The following is a 19,208-nucleotide window of genomic DNA, read 5'->3' on the forward strand; positions in this document are numbered from 1 at the left end:
TCTGAAGCCCGCGTGATGGCCGAATTAAAGCATGTGTTTTCTTTCTGAGTGCTGTCTTTCAGAGGCCGATCGCAGTCTGTGATCCATCTGCCTAACATTAATTTTTAGTGTGATTTCTTTTGTTATGGATTTGGTATTAAACATGAGGTAACATAAGGCCATTATAAGTCCTTAGAAGGCATGCATTAACAAAGATAACACCTTATAAATATGTTAATAACATATTTGTTTATAATACCATTACAAGCAGATTTATTGAGTCTAACAAACAAACTATATGCAAATTTCTTATGAGAGAGAAAAAAAAAGGGGAAGAAAAACAAAACAAAAAAGCTTATTGAAGGTTTGACAATGAGTTAACAAGTAAGTTAGCTAAACAATAAATACATGATGCTACTATTGAGATGTGATCTTCTTAACAAAACATATCTTACATGGACTTGTGTCTATTACCTACTAACCAACAGCACCTTGAACAGGATGCCAGAACGTCACAGGACACAACAAAAAAAGAATATTAAAATCGAGCCGGTCGAATACGCGTCTCTCGCTCCTGAATCCAGGACAGTGTCACACAGCTGACAATCAGACAGCGGTTAATAGCCCTGATTCATTTTCCCCTTTGATAATTATTTTCACAATCAAATGTCTACTATATCATCAAATTTAGCCGTATTGCAATGTATATAATCCTATTAACACATAATATATGAATAAGCATCTTATAAAGACTTATATGTGCTGATCACATATTAACTAATTCATTATTATGACCTTATTAAGAAGTGTTTCTCTTTTTTTAATAGAAAATTTAATTTAATGAACATAAACAAGTCATTCAAAAAAAGTTTGTAGCTTATCCTAAAAATACAGTGTGGCTGGAGTTCCACCTCATTTCTCGAGTAATTCAGAGCGACATGTACAGTATTTGGTGCCACTGGATTAAATCAGATTAAAATAAGACAAGAAAAATCTCGAGGCTGAGACCTTAGTGGAGCCAAGAATTATTAGCATCAAATCAAATCTGGAGCTACATGATGCCAAGAACCTGAATTGATTCAAATCATGAGGTTGCCAGATTCTGACCCCTAATAACCCCCGTTTCCCTGCCTGTTTCACCCCTCAGCATGGAAGTAAATCAACAGTGGAAAGAAGTCTGATGGTGTTCTCTTTTTGGTTTCTCTTTTCTGAAGCAGTCACATATGTTTTATGGATTCTGGGAAAAGTTACACACATTCTTACATTAGGAACATGAATATTTCATAGTAGTTTAAACTGCCGCCCCTCATGATAACCCATATTGGAACCACAACTTCCTTTTATGTAAGTGAAAGCATTAGAAAGCTTAAGAGCTACACGTCATTTAGATTTGGAGGCTTTGGTAATTTCAGTAAATGTTAGCAGTCAAATCTGGTAAAATTACCACAAACGTCGAGCAAAAGGGTCCGAACGGAAACACCCTGCAGAATGTGGAGCGTTCCCGGATAAATGTGGAGCTGTGTGGTCCATGACTGATGAGGTTTCACAAGAAGAGGAAAAAAATGTGGATGAAACTACTTTAAATCATAGTTACAAAGGAAAAAAAAAAAATGTGGAAATGAGCCTGTGTTGTAACTCTGTGCTCAGCCTGTGAATACAAATGGATGAGACAGACTTTCTGCTAGAAAGAATAACATACATATACTGAAAGACCTTTTTTTTTAACTTTAAGATATTTGGAGAAAGTCAGGCTGAATAACTGACTCGTGTAAGCTACACTCCCCTCCACTGGAAGATTGAGGCCCATCCCTTTATTTTTGCTGTAGACTGAAAACATTTGGGTTTGACATAAAACAAATAAACAATAAATCAAATATGTGACAAAGGATCAACATCTCAGCTTTTATTTAAATCTGGATCTGATATACAGTTAAGACGGCATCTTTTGTCTAAACCCACCCATTTTGCAAGTCAGCAAAATTATTGGAACAGATACATTTAAAATAGATTAAAATGAATAAGACTTCATATTTAGTTCAGATCCTCTGCTTGTAATAACTGCACCAACCCTGTGACCCACTGACATCACTAACAGGTAAAATGCTCTGTAGGGTTTCAGTCTGTAGCCTGACTAGTTCACTCTAAAACCTTCCACTTCCTGCTCCTGATGAACTCCTCTGCTGTGTTTTGGGTCATCATCTTGCTACATGATGAAGGATCTCACTGTCAGAAGTCTGCAGAAACATTTTGTCTGTCAGCTTAAAGAAAGATTCAACCAAACTGAGTTCACCATACCGCTGCCATAATGTGTGACATCATCAATGAAGATTAATGAACCCATCCCAGAAGAAGCCATGCAAGCCATGACATCAGCTGCACTGTGTTTCACAGATGAGCTCGTATGTTTGGGATCATGAGCAGATCCTTTACTTCTCCAAATTTTAGGGTTTCCATCACTTTGGTAACGGTTCATATTTGTCTGATCGGTCCATAAAACTCTGTCCCAGAATTCCTGAGGCTTGTCTCTCTCCTTCTTGGCAAATTCCAGCCTGGTCTTCCTGCTCTTCTTCTATTCTATTCTGGCGAAGTCTGTACTTTTGTTCATGAAGTCTTCTGCAATCAGTAGGTTGTGATACCTTCACTCCTGCCTTGTGGAGGTCATTGCTGATGTCACTAACAGCTGTTTTAGGGTCTCTTTACAGCACTTACAATGTTTCTGTCATCAGCTGCTGTTTTCCTTGGTCCACCTGTTCTCCATCTGTTACTTAGTACACCAGTGACGACTTGCTTCTTCAGGACGTTATAAATGGTTGTATTGGTTATGGCCAATGTTTGTGCAATGGCTCTGATTGCTTCTCCATCTTCTCTCAGCTTCATAATTCCTTGTTTTCCCACCCACAGACATTCAACACAATTAATTGTTTGAATAATCAATGTAACAGGACACGCCTGGGCAACAAAACACCTGTCAGTCACACATTACAATGCTTTTCGCTCACGAGGGAAAAAAAATGGGTGGGTTCAGACAAAAGGTGCTTTCTTCTGAACTGCGTATCGGATCCAGATATAAATGCCTGGAAATAAAAGCTGAGATGATGATAACCTTTTGTCTCATATTCATCTTTTAATGTCAAACCCAAATGTTTTCAATCTGCAGCAAAAATAAAGGGATTGGCCTCACTGTTCCAATGCTTGGAGGGGGAGTGTATGCAGTGGATATAGATTAAATTTTTGTTTCATTGTTGATATTAATGTTCAATAAAGATGAAAAACATGTTTTCTCTTTAAAAAAACATCACAAAGAGGATTTACAGCAGTGCATGAGTCTATGTGTACGTGTGAGAGAGAAAGCCAAGGCATGCCAATGAGACATGGAGCTTGTCTCCAACATGTTAGATAACAGCTGTTGTCTGCAGCTCGTTGATAAGCAGGGCGCACCGAGTGGGACGTGGCAGCATTTTCCTCAAGAGGTAAATGAAGAAGAAGCAGCTAAAAATACGACAGCAGCAGGCAGCAAACATCCCGACGAGAGATGACACGGAGACACATCACACGTGTCGAACCGCATCATTTAACATGTTGGGTATGAGTGAAAAGCCATTATCAGCGCCATGCAAGAGGCTGAGAAGTGTTTATGCACACATTCAACTCAAATTTAACTCCTTGTGTCAAATATTTATTTTCAATTACAATGGCGCTGGTCTCATTTTCCAGCGCAACCCTCACTCAACCCTGCAAAACTCACTCCGGTCAGCTCGAGCCAAGACGATGGGAAGAAAAAAAAAAAAGAGTATTTTTTCCAAAGTAAAATTATCAAAATCCTCTGAAATCATACAGTGCATTACCAAATGTGTTTACGCGTCTGCCTTCACACACATATGAACTTGAGTAACATCCCATTCTTCATCCATAGGGTTTAAAATGATGTCGGCCCACCTTTTGCAGCTATAACCGCTTCAACTCTTCTGGGAAGGCTTTCCACAGGTTTAGGAGTGTTTATGGGAATTTCTGACCATTCTTCCAGAAGCACATTTGTGAGGTCACACACTGATGTTGGAGAGAAGGCCTGGCTCACAGTCTGCATGCTAATCCATCTCAAAGGTGTTCTATCAGGCTGAGGTCAGAACTCTGTGCAGGCCAGTCAAGTTCCTCCACACCAAACTGGCTCATTCATGTCTTTATGGAGCTGCTTTGTGCACTGGTATGCAGTCATGTTGGAACAGGAAGGGGCCATCCCCAAACAAATGTCTTGGTACGCTGAAGCCTTAAGAGTTCCTTTCACTCAAATCAAAGGGCTGAGCCCAACTCCTGACACACAACCCCCCCCCGCACCAAACATTACACTTGGCTCAATGCAGTCAGACAAGTGCCGTTCTCCTGGCACTCACCAAACCCAGACTCATCCATCAGATTGCCAGACAGAGAGGTGTTATTCATCACTCCAGAGAACACGTCTCCACTGCTCTAGAGTCCAGTGGCGGTACATTTTACACCACTGTGTCTGACACTTTTCATTGTGCCTGGTGATGTAAGGCTCGGATGCAGCTGCCCATTCTTTCACAAATGTTTGTAGAAGCAGTCTGCATGCCTAGGTGCTTGATTTTATACACCTGTGGCCATGGAAGTGATTGGAACACCTGGATTTAATGATCTGGATAGGTGATTGAATAATTCTGGCAATATGAAGTATGTTCTCTCATGTATTTATATTATTTTGATATGTGGTTATTTATGTTTTACAGTTCAAGCCCTACAATTCCACAAAATAAGAAATGTAAGGAAGTATAGGTGAGCAATAAATTACTGCATATGCATTATATGCTTCTGGTTTAATACATTGATTGCTGCGTAGAGAAGTGTTACCAAGCCTGACTATACTAAAATCTAAATTTGAATATGCTGTGACTGACACAGATCAATGTGTTTTCCTGTTATGTCCATTCACAGATGCCTACTATGCTTCAGTAGATACAAAACAGTTAAGAAAACCCTGGAGGTGGGTTTACTGGGAATGTAACCGAGTTTCTTTGCTACATCGTTCTGAAAAATAAAATCCAGCCAAAAGAAAATGTAAATGTTTAAAATGGAAAATCATTGAGAGTCAGCAGAAAGTTGAAGCAGTTTGAAAGTATCCGAGAATGTGCAGCACCTGAATGAATAAACGCATGAATAAATGAATATGTAAGTGAAAGCCTGTCTGACTCATTGAGCTGCTTTACATGTACACATGCAGTACTGGTCTACTGCAGTACTATGTACAATGCAGTACTGTGCAAGTCATTCACGAACAGCCGTATGAAGCAGCTAATCTGAACGGTTTCAAACTACAGAGACCAGCTCAGAGGTCAAAACCCACCACAATGGAGCCCTGCGAGATATCAGCAGCTTCCTGTGTTCTGGATAAACAGAAGCTGCAGCCACTTGGTTTCCACTGCTTATCAAGAAGGAAATGTTAGGACCGCAATCACTTTCGTTCCTTCCTACTTTGTTCCACAACCAGCCATCAGTCTCATTTTCAGCCCATCCCTCACACAGCTGACTGCATTTTAACACAGAAAAGCAGCAGAAACCCACAAGAGCCTGTACTCAGCTCTTAGTCATCATCACCGCTGAGTGTAGCTAATAGTCGGCTGAGTAGACATCTTAATGTAGCAGAGCCAACACTCGTGCTAATGTCTCTTTTTCACTCAAATGTATTGACACCAGTGTTACAGCAAAGGCTCTCGAGGTTCTCAGTTATTCCCAGATTATATTTGTGTTGGGAGATCTTCTCCACAGTCCAAGAGTACTATAAAAACAGTACTAACTCCCGCGAGATTGCTAATAAGTGACACCATGGCTGGATGAGGTTAACGTGGCCTTGTTAACCTCTTAACACCCACCAGGTCACTGGTGATGTGTCCAGGGTTAGGGTTGGATTTTATTTTTCCCCAACATGAAAAATGAAGTGTCATGTAAGTGTCATGTACTCATTTTGGCATCAGTGTTTCCTTTTACAAAATGTTTCCATTTGGGTGTTCCAAAAGGCAGAGGTATATCTTAACCAACCCCTACCCTTTAACCTGGTGTATGTTTAAAGGTTGAGGTAGCATTATATGACAAAATCATTCTGAATTTAAAACAACAACAACAACAACAACAACTGTAATGGAGCCACTGTGATAAAATACAAATTCCAATGTAAGAATATTATTCCTGAATTTAGGACTTTTAAACAGTCACACATGATTTGAGACCAACACAAAGGGCAATCCTAATTGATTTCAAAAATTTATTTGCCATCATGAATTTTCAAATGGCTAACACACTTTATTAAAAGCATCATATCAGAGTATACATGCCAATACTGGCACGTGTACTGATTTCTGAGCCATTTCCTTGGAGTATCGAGTTATCCTCCGCACCCGGATGTCAGATGAACAGCTAAAACGATCTCGAGTCATCATATTTGCCTGGATCTTTTTTACTCCTTCGCGGTCTGTTTTCATATGTGTGAAGTATCTCACCTGTTTCTCCTTCACTCTGCACAGGTGCCGTCCACACAGCTGATTCTTTTCACCAGCAAACACAAAGCCCTGTGGAACAGAGTGAAAAGAGGATATTAAGTTCCATCCATCCATTCTCCTCCATTTATCCTGTTCTGGGTTTCGGGGTGGAGGGTGGGGGTGAGGCTGGAGCCTATCCCAGCTGTCATAGGGTGAGAGGCGGGATACACCCCGTACAGGTCACAGTTTTAAATTAAAATCTAACTAACTATACATCAGGTTTTCCTCATTGTGTGATGAGAAATCGGTGTATTAGCCACACACACACACACACACACACACACACGCTTCAAAGAGTGGAGAGGTGCGAGCATGAACTTGCGTATAACCATGTCACATGAGTAGATCCTAACAGGAATTAGTGAGGCACATTAATTATCAATATAATTATAATGATATTAATTTAATACACAGATGGGAAGACGAGCTAACAAAAACAAACAAAAAAAATCCCCCTTGAATCCCCTCCGATGCTCCCTTAGATCATCCTCCATTAGCACAACCCTAGTTTATGTCAATTTTCTATTTTCTTGTCTCCTTTCAAATAGAGGCCGTGTTGAATCTCCTGTAACGCGTAAGCCTGAAGAGCCAGCAGCCAAGCGAAACGCCTGAGACCTGCATCGGTCTTATCAAAGCATCTTGTACAGTTTTCTGCATCACAATAAAGCAAATGCAGGTTCCCTCATAAGAAACGTGAATATTAAAATAAATGGTGACACTTTCTTCCTGGAAAATTGAGCAACACTGCAGGTTTTTAGAGCGTGGGCCAGTAAACCTCGATACATTCACATCACAGGAACTTGTTCATATCTCCCTGTTTTGTGTGTTTGGCTGTTACGTCAGATTATTTTTCCTATTGGCAATTCAAACACAAACAGAAAAAGCCCTGAGGTGAAGATCCCAGCGGGGTGGGGGATGACTACAAAACTTTGCAGTCCAAAAGCACCTCATAAGTGACAAATTTCAATCAGATGACACCAAAATTTGTTACATTTACACATGCATATTGACTTAAATGCTGCATCAGAGTACAGAGATCATCACACGTTCTCCTCCCTGTTCACCGTACAACTTCCATTAATCTGTTTATTCAATATCTCCCAGTTAGTCGATTCACGGTGTCAGTTCATGCTGGCAGCATGATGATAAGAAGGGCAGTCCAGATATCTTCTCCCCAACAGCTCCTTCCACATAAAAATCACTCCAGTGGGTCCTGGGTCTACCTGGGGTCTCCTCCCAGTTGGGTGTACCCATTGCTCCTCCTTTTGACACGGAGGAGCAATGGCCCTACTCCAACGTCCCCCCAGATATCCGAGTTCCCCACCCGCTCTCTGTGGCTAAGCCCAACCACCCTCTGGAGGAAGCTCATGTCAGCCGCTTGTATCCACAGCCTTCCTCTTTTGGTCTCGGGTCAGAGCTGGAACGTAGGTGGACGGGCGAATCAAAAGCTCGTGCAGCTTCACCTATTTTATCTACAAGTGGAACAGAGATGCAAACCTTCAAATAATCTTAAGAGGTCAAAACTCCAGCAAAAGGATCTTAATTATGCAGATGAGTTAAAGTGAGTAAAATGAAGTGCAATAAAGACAGCTTTGATCTGAAACTCGAGACACTTTAATATAAGTGCATAATAAGTATAATTTCACAGGCAGCCTTGCAAATCCCAAAAGCAGCAAACTTATAAACAACATTGATGCATTAAGGTCTTCAGTTTCAGACTGAGCTTTTTAGTGTGGTTGTAGGCACAGAGAGCTGCTGTGGGCAGGGAAATAAAATCAATGACTAAGTCAATAAAAACAATACAGTTTTCTTCTCGTTTACTCCTCATGGAGGTTACTGTTGAACTATTTTTGTCCAGCAAAATGTCTGATGTTACTTTGAGGTTGGAGTCAATGTGGACTACCAAAAACACTTCAGTGAAGCACCGCGAACGTCAGGCGTCTGATGGGAATATGAAGCCCGTCGATGTGAAACCAACCCCACGGTCGTTTTAAAAGATTTCAGCCTCTTCGCAGGGATGTTTGCCTCCACTCTGAGTGTTTTTTTTGAGTGGTATTCATGGAACAGTTTTGTTAGCAGCCAGCTTGTTTACTTCCGGACTTGACTTAACAGCGATGCTATCAGCTGCCGGGAAACACTGTAAACCACAAGTCAGAGGAAAAGTTAAACTTGTTGTTTGGCAACTCGGGACTGGAGGCTTAAAAACAGCTTCATTCCCAGATCAAAATGACCCATTTCCTCTCTGAGCAACTCACACCAAAAAACAAGCCTCATGTGTGCCTTCTCTTGAACACTGTGGAACCAGATGCCACTTGCCTTGTGGTGCTCAAAATCACCCCAAAAAGACTTAAAAAAAATAGATCATTTGGATTTATACATAGACTTTACTTTTGAAAACTGCCTTGATTGATTTACTAGTGGACAAATCCCATCAATCTCGTGCTTTTATTTTGAAATCTCACTCGCTGCCAGCTAGCTTGCTGCAGTCTCTCCTATCTAGTGTTTGTCTACAGGTGGGTCAGGGTGTTGCTGTGTTTTCTCCCACTGTCAGACATACTCCAGTTTGCTGACGGTAGTCTGCTTTCTGCTCTGGAAAGCCACTGTGAGTGAAGGGCCACTCTCACCACAACCTGGAGTAGGTGGAGAGCTGGGACCTTAACGCTGAGCTCAGAGCAGAACAAGCACTTCAATCACCAGCTACACCTCAAGATGACAAGAGCTGGAGGCCGTCCACGGGATGCGGGACTTCGAGAGAGGCAGCCGAGAGGCACAAATTAGTGTCTCGGAGCATTTATGGTATTCTGTCACGCTATCACGAGTCTCTCTCCTCAAGTAAATGTATGCGTTCTTCTTCACAGTGATACATTTGGTGGATGTAGTTTGATAGAAATTACTTCCTATATGAACTGATCACAACAACACTTCTGGATTTTGCTTCCTTGTGCTGTGAGCACAACAAATAAAGGTGCCATCCGATTCCAATACATTACAGAGAAAGGTCGACATCTCCGTAGCTGAAATCTCTAAAGCTGAGCAGCAGTTTTGCAATTTTTCAACAAAATAAAAGCAAGAAAGAAAAAAAAACTGAACAATTTCAACTAACCCATTACAGAGTCCAAACATTTGCTCATACATCTTCCTCCCTATTCTATAATGAACTAACCCACCATCCTCTTTCAGTGCTCATCAGTGAAGCAGCACATTACTCAGCCTCAGATGACTGTTGGTGGAGCATCTTGTGACTGAGAGCAGAGCGGAAAAAAATCCTCACAGTCTGCTGTTTGTTGGGCTGAAAACCAGCTGGACAATGTGACACCAAACATTCCTGGGTTTTGTGAAAAATAACTGTTCGGGCTGACAGAGCGGAGAGTGTGTGTACATAGAAAACACAAGCTGCCATTCATACCAGTGGATGGGAGGAGGGTATCTAAGAGCCCAATCAGTGAGCAGCTGAGTGTGCCAGGGTCAAATTCACAAGAGGAATGCGACCAAGGAAACATGTTTCTGTCTCAAGCGTTCAGGATGAGGATCCACTGCAGAGCTGGCAACATTTTTTCCTCGGAGGGCCAGACTCACTTAGATACAGTAAGCAGAAGGAAACATGACACACAAAATGCTGAAGTATATTAAAATCAACTAGACAACTCGATCAGAATGAATGAAGAGCCATCAGACGCTAAAAACAGCCATGCACCGATTGCAACAAAAATGGTGGAAGGAAAATGTAGCTAGCTGGACAAAAGATAAAGCTAGAAACAGGTGCTAATTGTTTATGTTGATGTCCTGATACAACTGCTGTGAGTTTTCTCAATGATGCAAGACAAAGCAGGCATCAAAATTTTAGGTGGGAGAACAAGAATAATAATAATAATAATAATAATAAAAAGAAGGACCAAGTAATAGTTGTTTTATCTATCCATGAAGCCAGATGACACGCACCAATTAGCTGAACTGCAGGAATGTCTCAATGACATAAAGGCCTGGACGACCTCTAATTTCCTGCTTCTAAATTCAGATAAAACTTAAGTTCGTGTACTCGGTCCTACAAACCTTAGAAACATGGTGTCGAGCCAGATACTTACTGATTACCTAGGCCTCCAGTAACACTGGGAGGAATCTTGGAGTCATTTTTGACCAGGATTTGTCCTTGTGCAACTATGTAGGACTGCTTTCTTGCATTTGTGCAATATTTCTAAAATTAGAACAATCTCATCTCAGAGTGATGCTGAGAAGCTAATTCATGCATTTATTACTTCATTACCATCAGGCTGTCTAAAATCAATCTCCTCACTCTTATTTTGAAAGTACAATCAATGCTAAAAAGCACCGGCCCTTCCTGTTTTGCAAAATCTAGTATTAGGCTGTACATTAGACCCCAACCCTATCCTGGCACTCTTGCCTTCATTGCTTAATGTAGAACAGAACTTCAAGTCCATCTAATAACAGGAACTGGAACACATTTATGGATGTGGTCTGGTACTAAGAGAACCGTTACCCTGTATAGCCTACGTGTCTAAAATTACCCATCATCATCAATTACAAACACGAGATTTTCTCTTGTGCAATCACTGCACTCGACATATTTCATATATTTATTAAACCATAAATGTTTCCTAATTGGAGTCCCCTCCCAGTATGACTTATCAGAGACACTGCTTTATGACTTCTTATGGTGGCTCTTATCAAATGAATGAGGGCTAAATGAACAGAAATTTACTAACATGCAGAGAAGAAGAAAAAAAAAAGCAGGGGAACCAACTCAAAGAGTCAAAGAGACTCAAGAATCAAAAAAGCAAACAAAGTTAATAAAATACACACAAGTGAAGTTAATTAATCCATAAATCATGTATTTTGCTTTTTAGGGATTGTTGCTGCATCATTACTGTGGTTAACAATATACAGTAATAGAAACTTATTGTGAGTTACAATTATGTCTAAAACCTTACAAAAAAATATTTACTGCACATTTTGTCTAAACTGTTAAGAGTTGTTACATTTTTCATTTTAGTCAGAATCAATGAGTTTGATCTGATGCCTCGAAAATTACTTGTTTAACCCAAAGATCTTCAGTCTAATGCATGTAAAGAAAACATTTGCATTGGGACACACTATAATAATTTTGACTGATAAATAAATAGGGATACATGGGATGAACAAAAAAAGAGAAACAAGTAAAAATGACCACAGGGATGATTTGCTCATAATTGGATCATAAATGAAAACATTTATTATTCTGATGCCCTTTTAATTCACTCTCTGCTTCCACTAAAACTTGCCTGCTTCAACGAGGCATTAACATCTTAATACTCAGTGTCAGAATCATTAAAGGCCTCCAAGTGAGTTTAATTCACTCGTCTCAGAACAGTTTCCCTTTGCCTGGCAACTAACAAGTTATTCAGCTAATCATATGCGCACCACCTTCAGTTTAACTCCCATCACTCTGTGTGTGTGTGTGTGTGTGTGTGTGTGTGTGTGTGTGTGTGTGTGTGTGTGTGTGTGTGTGTGTGTGTGTTTCAAATGCATCCATATCAACTGCCAACTACTTCAGTCTCATCTGTTATTGCCACATAAACATCTCCAAAGCCAAAAACACTTGAACGCAAAGCTAATTACATTTATTTCATTACCAGCACACACGGACCAGGAACCGTTTGGGGATCTGTGTCATGTTCAAGGACACTTCAACATCCAGACGCGAGGAGCCGCAGATCAAACCACCAACTCTGCAGTTAATTGGCCACCCGTTCTACTGATTCAGCGACTTTTTTTTTTGTGTTGATGCAGCATAATTTCTACTTTTTGAAGATTCTCTCTGTGAAAGCAGAACCCGAGAATATGACACACTGAAAGTCACATGAATGCATGAAATGCTCTGTGTGGACACACGTGTGCCTCTCCTGCTTCTTTTTTTTTTCTCTGGTGAGCTCTGAAATAAAAAGCCACTTCAGTTTGGAGCACATGAACTCACACAGCTGAGCCCAAAGGCCTCGCCGACCGCACGCACAGACAGGTTCAGAGGACCTCCAGGACGGTTTCTGGTGCTCAGAGTCAGAAAGTCAGCGAGTTGTAACAGTCAGACATCAGGAAACAGAAATGGAACAGCTGAGAATAAATTCAGCCTTTGGATTTATTTATTTATTTATTCTAGTTCTCAAACAGCAGAGGGCCGAGCAGCTCCCTGTTCCTCTCTGATGTGTTTTATGTTTTAACAGATTTCATCTTGTCCCAGTTTGGAGCGTCTCGGCTGTGACAGCAGGACGCGTGCTCAGAATGGAGCTGTGTGTGTGTGTGTGTGTGTCTGCGTGTGCGCGTGCATGCACGCTGTGTTGAATGCCTGCACACCATTTGCGAGAACTACGCCCAGCTCTCCAAAACAAACACTGCATTCCACTGATCCTCAGCACCAGCCACAGACCAGGAACAGGAGTGAGGTCTGAGTGGGATTCCCACCTGGTTGGCAGGGGAGGTGTGTCCGTAGCAGAGTTCCCTGCTGGCAGAGCTCCCGGTCAGCTCAGCAGCACACTGACAGGAGGACAGAAAACAAACCACAGCGGGAACTCTTTGCAGCGTCTGCAGTCTGAACAGGAACCAGGACTGACTGACTAACTGCAGGGTTTCCCCACAGAACTGTGCAGCCACCCACATCCTGACGCAGCTCATGCAAAACCAGAGCATGGCCACACTGCCTAAACTACAGCGACCCTCATCTCCTCCCACAGATCTGATATGCTGTGCTGTGCTGGGGTGGGGTGGGGTGGGGGAGTTGTGCATTCACTAAATTCAAGGCTAAGATAAAACCAGCACCTTCTCATCTTTATGCCACACTTGGCTCGTAGGGCAGGGATGCATTGCAGGGACTGTCTTTGGGCAACCGGCTACAGTTCACTGCAAACCATTACAACGCAGTGATAAGAAGTGGAAAAGTGCAACAAATTCACAGCATAATTTTTCCTTATCTATGACACATCAATGGGTAAATCCCTGGAAAAATATGAAAACATGCAGGATAAATACTACTAAAAATATCACAACGGCCCATAAATGTATATCTGGTGTCATAAATGACTCCACCTGGTCACTTGAAGGTTAAAAACACATGCAGTGCACATATTATTGAAGCAACTTTAATATAATTTGATGTGAACTGCGATTATTTGATGTCACTCAATAGACAAGTAAACCGTTCCTTCAAACATACCTTTACCCTAACAATGCATCAGGATGTCATGATTAAAAAGAATAAAATACAAGCTGCTGGCCCATTAAATAATGGTAATGACATCACACCAGTATCCAAACTATCCTGTAACTGTAAAACTGTCTGCACAAAGATGGCTGATATGTTAAAATAACCAGGGATTACAGATACGTTGTTTCTTAGAGGGTACAGACCACAAACACAGTGACATAAATCAGGTCAGTGGCCAAAACGTTCACCCTATCGCCCATTCCTGCTCTGTGAGCCTTTAAAACGATGCAGCTGGTGCTCCGGCTGCATTCCTGTAAGAACAGATCTGATAAGAATCTATCTAGATTACACTCATTTTTCCTCCAAATCTTTGACAGTACTCAGCCTACAGAGGAGCTTCAAAGGATTAGATGACAAGGAAAGACAGAAGTCTGCTACAGAAAAATAAAATCAGTAATGATTCAAGTGGCAACACTAACGCTGTCGTGAATTTTAAAAAAGTTTCTCTGAGGTCAGAAAGCAGCAGATGTCTAATAGAGAGAGGAAACATAACAAACATGCACAGAAACAGCACCTGTTGGCTGTGTGATAAGAGGGAAGTGAAATCCTGACTGTTGCCAACACAACATGAGGAAACCATTGAGCCTTCACTTCCTGTTGGCTGTCCATGCGCCCTCCAGCTACTCACTTCCTCCTCTGCCTGACGCCTTTTTTTCAGACTGTGAGAACAGAGTCGTTCTGTGCATCTGAAATTTTAAGAAGGTCCTCTGAAGTCCAGAAGCACCAGATGTAAATGAATAACGGGAGAAGGAGATGGAGGAAGAGTCTAAAGCACACATCAGAGGTCTTTCGTGTCTTTCGACCCTCGTTTTTATGTTTGCACTTCAGAAAGAATCCTCAAAAACACAACACAACAAACAACTACAAACCCGACACAATCTTTTTGGTAAAAACATGCAGGGAAGGTGAATGTTCCCGACTTTCACCCGCTCTCTGTCACAAATCATGCTCTGCTGCAGAAACGTTGAAAATAAAACAATTTTTCAAGTTAAACAGTGTGCAGGAATCTGTGTCACACCTCCATCACCTTCATCTCAACCTGATCTTCATGCACGCTTTGTTTCAGTCACCTGAGTGGAAAACGCTTTATTGTGGGTTATTTAAAGACTCATACAGGGGTTCAGCGTTTTCCAAGCTGAGCAGCACGTGGACTCGACTATGTTGCAAGAATTCCTTCCGTTGCAAATTAAGACCTTATGTATAAGATTCCTGTTAAGCAGTAAAAATGCCAAACAAGTAAAGTAAAATCAAATAAATAAGGGCAGGGACAAATGCTGGTACACTCACTGAAACTATATAAACTGTCTGAGATTTTGCTTTAAACATTGGTTTCCTTCTTTTACATATCTTGTATTTTATTGTGAAACTGTAGCCAATGTTATAAATTGTTAAACAGGAGTTTATGGTCACATCAGATTAAATCAGAGGTGTTTTGATTTGTGGATTAACCAAAATCAGACTTCTCTGGGTGATTACTTAATTGATTAACAGGTTCCAAAGTGACCACGTTTATTACTGCATTCTATAATACAGCAATACATACCTTGATTGAGGATGTCAATCTCTATTTTGACATGCCAAACTCTGGACCAGACTTGGAGCACACCCCTATACATTTGTGTGACAGGCTGTAACATCCACTGCATCCTTTCAGCCTCTTGCTAAGACGCGCTCTCCCTCTCTCTCTGAATGCTGCAGATGAGCAGCAGTCCGGTTGGTGGAGAAACTGCACATCCAGCCCCAGAACCAAGTGCTGCCTGCCATTTGGCCGCTGGGCTCCGTGTTGCGTGGTTGCTAGGATTAGTCCTGTTCAGTTTCACTTGAAATGCGTCCTTTGAAAAAGACTTGTGGCAAACCTGTAAAACCTCAGTGCCCTTTGTGTTTGAATAAATCTGGCTGCAAGAAAGTAGAAGCTTGGCAGGGGTTCTCTGCCAGTATTTAAACACTTTCTCTTCTCTTTTGTGACTAGCCAGGGAGCCCGGGTTTCTTTTTTTACCTGCAGGTTGGCGTTTCTTTTCTTTCTAGAAAGAGTCGGGTTTTGTTTGTCATTTTGGCCTTGGAGACTTTTGTTTGCTTACCTTTTGAAAACCTGCTTTGACTTTATAAGTGATTACTTTGTAAATGAATGACTTCCAGATGAGCTGAAGCATTTTCAGCAGTTTTGATTTGCGGTTTGTGTTTTGGTACAGCCTACTTTTTACGTTCCACCCTAGACTTTCAATAAATGTTGTATCATACATTCATCATTTTCTCCCAATAAAACCATCAACAATAAACAAACTCAGGAAAATATGTCCATGGAACATTTCACTGAGTGCAAAGACATCCAACAACCATTACTTATGAAAAGAGACTTTGTGTTCTGGTCAGAATGACCCAAAACTAATGACTGAGCACATGAAGCCATCAGAAAGGTCAGAACAGGGGCTGCTTTCCCGCAGACGGCTACACAACCACAAGTCTTTCTGAAACCAGAGGAGTCGCCCCCTACTGGCCATTAAAAACAACTCAGATTTCACTGGCTTCACTTTTCAGACCCCAAAGCTCCATCCACTCATATTTAAGGCAATGAGTTTGTGTTACCATACTTAACAGAAGCTCGTGCATATTCCTCTTATATCCGTGCATCTTTAGCAATCCTGATGATTTTTCTTTGGGACAAAAACAAAAATCAAATTTCAGGAAAAACCGAACTAACTGAACAGATTTAAATATTTACCTCTCAGTCAGTTCACCTGCAGCTCCTTTTAGTGTGTCTTCCAGCTGGTTCAAACCTCTGCACTCATTTTCTCCTGCAGCATTGTTGTTTTTGTTGTTGTTGTTTCATTGCCTTGCCTTTATCAGTTGTTAACACGTTACACAGGGCTGCCAAGTAAGCTGCCCGCCTTAAAGATACGCACACACAGACACAGAGCGGACTGCAGACTCTGCACAGGCCCCAACCTGAACTGCACAACAGCTCGCTCCAGTATCTGAGTCAGTTTACTGCAGACTGTTTAATATACAGCATCTAAAGGTGAACATTACAGAGCTTTCAGGCAGGGAGTGGCTGCTGTACCTGGCAGCGTAAACATCCTGCAGCCACTCCAACAGGAGAGCTGACCTTTCGTATCGCGCTGCCGGAGTCGATGATGGTTTAACCATTTTCAGATAGTGAGCACACAGGAAGAGGATGCACGAGTAGATTTTACAGCTGTCTGAGTTTGATGAATTACTGGTAACTATGACAATTAACAGAGGAGACTGCACTCATCCATAAACAAAAACATCTGAGTCAAAGTTTGATTGTACAAACTCCATAAAGCTCTCTAATATTAATTAGCTGAACATAAATTAATTATGCGTCTGTACTTTAAGCCATAGCCCACTACACTTGGAGCAGTGCACCACTGAATGAAGGCAGGATTAAGCTAACAGTCACTATTTTTATACAAACATGTTCTTTTGTTAATAATGACACAGTTGAGACTACCACAACAGTCATGAGCGGCCCTCCCTGTGCTGGAATCACTTTAAACAGCAGTCCAAACTCATTACAGTCATTCATGTTGAGATTCATTAACACAGTGCTGGCTTTTATTTTATATTTTAGGGTTATTCTGTTTTCCTTTATGAGCATCCTTACGTGTCCTGTGCTACATAAAACAAACAAACAAACAAACAAACAAACAAACAAACAAACAAACAGTGGCTTTGTATCCAGAGCCTGTTTGGAAGGATTTTTTTTTACCTCTGTGTGATCAACTTAGAATATTGGGAGGAATCATGTTCATCTCCAAGAAAAATATCCCAAACTAATCTGGAGCCACATATCCTTCTGGGTCCAGGGACTAGATTCATGCTGTGGAGGGAATTTTCAGCCCTAACGGAGGTCTCGGATTGCTCTTATTATCATTTGATTTGCTAATTATTTTTGTCACAAGCGTTTCATCTATAAAAGATTATACAACTGAAAAATGGCAACCACAATTCTCCAGAGCACAAAGCGGTGCCAGCAAACATGTCTTCTTTTTTTTGACCAACAGCCCAAAATCCAAAATGTTCATGTTGCTCTCAGGTGTGACGAGGAAAAGCAGCAAATCCTCACACTCAGCGTGGAAACAGCATTTGTTCCCATTTTTGATGGAGAAATTATTAAAAACACTCAAATAACTGGTGAATAATGTTCCAATTAATCAGCCAACTGTTGCGAATGACTGATCCTCATAGCAACTGTTAACCAGCATCACCTGACATCAACTGTAACAACCCACAGAGCAGCACACACACACACACAGACACACACTCATCCATGTATGCTAATACAGTCGCACACTCACACAGCTCAGCTCACTGCAGCTCATCACATTCACAACAAGCTTCAACACCTCTCTGCAACAACGGCTTCATCGGGATTAATACACATACACACACACACACACACACACACACACCTGAGTGTGTCTCAGCAGCAGCTTCACCTTTATGAGGCGAGAAAAACTAAAGTTAGAGTACCGAGAGGGAAAAATTTGCATTAAAAAGACACAAATTCCATCAAAAATGAGGAAGGAAGGCAAACAGTGCTCAGATTATAATTTTAATCATTCAAATATGTATTCTTGTAACATTTACTGCACTCTCCTTTTTTCTTACACCTGTTAGTATTTGACGTTTTTCTGGCCTGTAAGGAATTTTGTTATTGCTATGATACGACGATGGCTTTAAAGGGACTGACTGTTGCGTCCCCTTCAAATTAAAAGCATCTCCGTCCGAGTGTCTCGTTTGCATGTTTCAGACGAGTGTGATTTCCATTCATTTCAATGCAGTACACACGTGTACAGTATGTCAGTGTCAATCAGCTACATGTAGGCCAGCAGTATTGTAGCTGCATATGGCAAACAGCAGCCTGATCCAAACCACATTGTCCACATATCAGATTTTTCAGTGTTTCAAACTGGTCTCTTTATGCTAATCAATAGCTGTTTCCATGGATGGAAAAAACAAAGAGCCAATCACAGCCTTTGTGGGTGGAAGGAAAACATCTTCATGTCCCAAAGCCAGAAAAAAAATGAATATGTGCATCTGTGCAGCTTTTTGTATTGAGTATGACAACAGAAGCAAAAACAATGAAAACCTCTAATCCATGAACTCACAGCACCATCCACAATCCTTACAGAGCGAGGGACAGACGGCGCGAGCCAGCACAAGAAACACTTTGTTAGAGCTTCATCTTGGAGGTTCCTCCTTCAGCCCGTTCTCCTTTTGCTCTGTTACTGTGATTACAGCTGATGCTGCAAACTCAGATGAGCTGGCTGTTACTGGGAGCCGTTACTCCGAGTTTTAAAAAAATTATAGTGTGTGGGGCAAGAATTTTTACTCATCTTCTGAAGTGGGGCACACCAGAAAAACTGAGATTCGCCTCATTTTTAACAGTCTATCGTTTTCGTACTTTTCTT

At 41.3% G+C, this 19,208-nt stretch overlaps 1 protein-coding gene across 2 annotated transcripts in view; it reads right to left on the reverse strand.

Moving 5' to 3' along the window:
• LOC115780961 (plasma membrane calcium-transporting ATPase 1-like) overlaps positions 1–19,208 on the reverse strand; it is a 126,865-nt gene that overhangs the window by 94,858 nt on the left and 12,799 nt on the right. For both annotated transcript variants that reach the window (XM_030730428.1, XM_030730427.1), the window contains exon 2: positions 6,486–6,554. The gene's annotated coding sequence lies outside the window, so the exon portion shown is untranslated. The remainder of the gene's footprint in view (positions 1–6,485; positions 6,555–19,208) is intronic.

The sequence above is a fragment of the Archocentrus centrarchus genome, chromosome 5 (assembly GCF_007364275.1).
Source record: "Archocentrus centrarchus isolate MPI-CPG fArcCen1 chromosome 5, fArcCen1, whole genome shotgun sequence".
Taxonomy (NCBI): Eukaryota; Metazoa; Chordata; class Actinopteri; order Cichliformes; family Cichlidae; genus Archocentrus; species Archocentrus centrarchus.